This window comes from Heterodontus francisci, unplaced genomic scaffold (assembly GCF_036365525.1).
Source record: "Heterodontus francisci isolate sHetFra1 unplaced genomic scaffold, sHetFra1.hap1 HAP1_SCAFFOLD_174, whole genome shotgun sequence".
Taxonomy (NCBI): Eukaryota; Metazoa; Chordata; class Chondrichthyes; order Heterodontiformes; family Heterodontidae; genus Heterodontus; species Heterodontus francisci.
The window spans coordinates 1,845,250-1,846,379 of record NW_027141730.1 but is presented as its reverse complement, the minus strand read 5'-3'; positions in this window follow the sequence as shown (position 1 = coordinate 1,846,379).

Sequence of the window (1,130 nt, the reverse complement as noted above, 5' to 3'; positions counted from 1 at the left end):
GTGACACTGGCAAGGCCAGAATTTGTTACCCATCCCTAATTGTCCTTGACAAGGTGGCGGTGAGCTCCCTTCTTGAATTGCTGCACTCCAAATGGTGTAGGTACACCCACAGTGCTGTTAGGAAGGGAGATCCAGGATTTTGACCCAACATCAGTGAATGAACAGCGATATATTTGCAGATCAGATGGTGTGTGACTTGGAGGGGAGCTTGCACATGGTGGTGTTTCCATGCATCTGCAGCCCTTGTCCTTCAAGGTGGTGGAGGTCTTCGGTTTGGAAGGTGCTGTCTGCGGAGCCTTGGTGAGTTGCAGCAGTGCATCTGGTAGATGGTACACACTACTGCCACTGTGCGTCAGTGGTGAAGGGAGTGAATTTTTAAGGTGGTGAATGGGGTGACAATCAAGGTGGCTGCTTTGTCCTGAACAGTGTCGAGTTCCTCGAGTATTGTTGGTGCTGCACTCATCCTGGTTTGTGCCTTGTACATGGTTGACAAGTTTTGGAGAGTCAAAAATCACAAAATTATTGCAGTGCAGAATGAGGCCATTCGGCCCATTGTGTCTGCATAGAATCATAGAACATAGAAAGTTTACAGCACAGGCAGGCCAAAAAACGAGCCACCCAGCTGAATCCCATTGTCCAGCATTTGGACCGTAGCCCTGCAGGTTCAGGTACTTGAGGTGCACATCCAGACTCCTTTTAAATGAGTTGAGGGTTTTTGCCTCAGCTACCCTTCCAGGCAGTGAGTTCCAGACTCCCACAGCCCTCTGGGTGAATAAACCTTTCCTCATCTCCCCTCTAATTGTTCAACACATCACTTTAAATCTATGCCCCCTAGTCACTGACCTCCCTACTAAGGTAAATAGACCCTTCCCATCCATTCTATCCAGACCCCTCACAATTTTGTACATTTCAATCAAATCTCCCCTCAGCCTCTTCTATTCCAAGGAGAACAACCCCAGTCTATCCAATCTTTCCTCATAGCTGCATTTTTCCAGTCCTGGCAACATCCTCGTAAATCTCCTCTGTAACCTCTCTCGTGCAATTACATCCTTTCTGTAATGAGGTGACCAGAACTGCACACAGAACTGAAGTTGTGGCCTAACTAATGATTGATACAGTTCCAGCATAAC